The sequence below is a fragment of the Phaethon lepturus genome, unplaced genomic scaffold, assembly GCF_000687285.1.
Source record: "Phaethon lepturus isolate BGI_N335 unplaced genomic scaffold, ASM68728v1 scaffold8447, whole genome shotgun sequence".
NCBI lineage: Eukaryota > Metazoa > Chordata > Aves > Phaethontiformes > Phaethontidae > Phaethon > Phaethon lepturus.
In genome coordinates this window covers 108,373-111,565 of record NW_010554142.1, presented here as the reverse complement: position 1 = coordinate 111,565, position 3,193 = coordinate 108,373, and positions in this window count along the sequence as shown.

The window sequence follows — 3,193 nt, the reverse complement described above, 5'->3', positions numbered from 1 at the left end:
TACTGTTGTTGCTTTTGTTTCGAGACACTAAAGAAAAAGTTGAGATTTGCTCTTTCCATATAATTTCAGGAGCTATTGCCTTAAAACAAACAACGTGTACTATTAGATTCATGATAAAATAATCAGATTTTGCAACAGTACACAACCACAACATTCACTTCTAGACACTATAACTGAAGGATGGTGATTCACCTATGAGAATTTCCAAGAAAGTAACTAAATTAAGATGAAAGGAAAACTTATTCTGAAGCTCTCCTGGTAAAGTAGCTGTTATTGAGCTGTTGCTGTGTAAAGACATGGCAGATGCTGACAGAGGTCAGAAACATCTGTATCTGGCTGCTTAGTTCAAGAATTGCCTAGAGAAGCTGAGCTCTGTGGCTGTATCTTAGAGCAGACTTCATATTTGTACACCAGGTATCCATGAAATGCCTTTTTTTTAGTATTAGATTTCATGTGTTTATATTTACAGCTTTAAATTATCTGTGCTTAATGTTCTGTAAAACATCATCTACAACTCTATCAATAAAGGTTGGAGGATTCACAAAACAGTGACAATTATGTATAAAACTCTAAGTGCATAAAGTATGCTGTTTTGCCATGCTACCTCTAGTTGCAAAACCATTCTTCGCTTGCGCAGCTTGCTGCAGCTCAGAACAACTCAGGAAATGTGTTTAATCCACTTAATATCTGGAGGTTATTTAACATTATTATAATAATTTAATTTGATTGGAAAACTGAGGTGGACTGGTATTGATATCTTGGGTGGTAGTAAGTGGATTATAATGCAAAATGTACCTAACACTGAAGTAGTATGTCCTAGATAATGCTGTTTTTAATTAAGGCTGAGGTTTGACACAGTGCTGTTGAAAATGTAGGACTCTGCCTTGTTTTTCCACAACTTACTCTCTCCACTTATGCAAATGAACACCTCCTTCTTGTTTCCAAATAGTCTAAATTTCGATGATTCTATGAAATTTCTGATCCGTGCTTCCCTCAACAACCACTGCCACCAATCACAGTGGAAAATCAAAGCAGAAAACATTTGTACAAGAAGTTGATTCTGACCAGCTCTTCTGAAGTGTTTGCAAGTCCTTGTACAAACAACTAATCAGATGCTCTTTTTTTAATGTAAAATGCCTCTTCCTCCAACATGAGGGAGAACTGTTAAAAGACGTCACATAAGAAATACTTACACAAATAAAAATGCCCCAAACCAAAACAAATTTAGAAACAAATTTAGCTTACATAAAATAAAGAAAAAAATTAGAAACACTTGATGGTGATAGAAATACAAAAACTGTTCTGCCTGCTACTTAATGACATGAACTTTAAAGGACATAAGGATGCACAAAGGATGGAGGCAAAGGTTAAATTTATATTCAAGTTATGTTAAGCTTAAGAGAGATGGTGTTGTATGCAATATTCTGATGCTCTATATAATTAAACAAAACAGTAAAAAATTAATTGTTTTATAGCATAATCTTTATTTTAAAAATATATAAAATAAACTAGGAAAAATTTTACATTAACGTAATGGTTGTAGAAAAAGTCTATTCACCAAAATTTTTTTCTTTTGAAGAAAATATGGCAGCACTACCTGACCTAGTAAAAGACAAAAGCACCTAAAAATTTTGTGCTTTAAAGAGTTTTGAAGCAGAATTCAGAATCCTGTTTGAGGTACTGAACTATCGAAAAGTCTTGCATGGGGAAATAAAAGAAAATGGACATAAACACACGGGTTGAATTTATGTTCTGAGAGGACAACACACCGGGGAAGGCTGAGGACAGACATACAGTTCAAGTCCTTGAGCAGCTTCATTCACAAAGCAGAGTGGCTGCATACCACAGGCCTACACCTGAAGGCTGAGTGAGTTCAGGGAATTGCAGATCAAGTGCCTTTAGCCTTTTTTGAGTAAGGCAGCAATCCACTTATGCTTCTATAATTTCCAACGCCTTTGAGAGTTGTACTAGACAAGCAAAAATTCTTCCCTCGGCACCTCCTACCACCATTTTTATATTGGATTAATTCATGCTTAACTGATACACGAATCCATCCTTCTGATATGGAATACGTTTAGTTTCAAAATCTTCATGTGCAATTATTGGCCTATAATCTCTTTAAAGTAAAACCACAGTCTTAAATGTAAAACCACATTTAGACAGGCCAAAAATTGTTGAGCAACTGGCTGAAAGAATAGATGTTAATAATAAAAAACTCCTTCCAGTAAATCAAAAGAAAAAAGCCTTTCAAAGAGAAGTTGGGAATGTTGGATGATCTTGATATAAAAGGACCTGTCAAGGAAGATCCAGATCACTGCAAAGAGCAAAGTGAATTCCTTGCACTGGTATTCATTACAGAAGATACCATACACTCAAATCATGCTTTACTATAGAAGAGTCTGAAGAACTATTTCCAACTGGAACATGGGTAGAAGAGATTTTTTCTGTAGTTCTCTTAATAAATTAAGGAGAAAAAATTTTTCAGGACCTAAATGGTATTTCCAGGAGTGCTGAAGGTACTCAGACAGGAAAATCTTGTACTGGTAACTGGGATGTGTTAACTATTGCTTAAGTTTGCTTTGATACTAAGGGAATATGACACAAATCTTTGATACCCTGTCAGCTACTAATCCAGAATTTTATTTCTAGACTGTCTTTACGTAAGCCTAGATAAATTGATGGAGAATGTATCAGAATATGATACATAGATATGATGCTTTGGGGAAGAGTCAGTAAGTTTCTCAAATGTAGGCATGACATGCAAACCGGATAAGGTTCTTTGAAAGAATGATTTACCATGTGAATAAGGGTAAAGCCAGATGGTATGGTGTAGCTGGACTTTTGGTCTCCTTTGCCAGATGTTCTTACAGAAGCTTTGCCCTTACGGAGTAAGAGGCAAGGGCTTCTCATGTAGCGACAACCGAGTGACAACTGCTTAAATGGTAAGAAACGAAGGGTAGGAATAAGTGGTCAGTTTTTCCTGGGAGGAATGTTAGGAATATTCTGCCTCAGGGATCTGTATTGATCCCTGTACTGGTAAAATGGTCAGGAAGATGGCCAAGTACAGGTGTAACAGTTTGCACGTGACACAGAATTACTTTAGAAGAACAGTAGACATAGTAAGACTAGTACGAATAGGACTACCTTGTATTTGCCACAGTTTATGTGAATATACACACAAAATTTCTGTGAT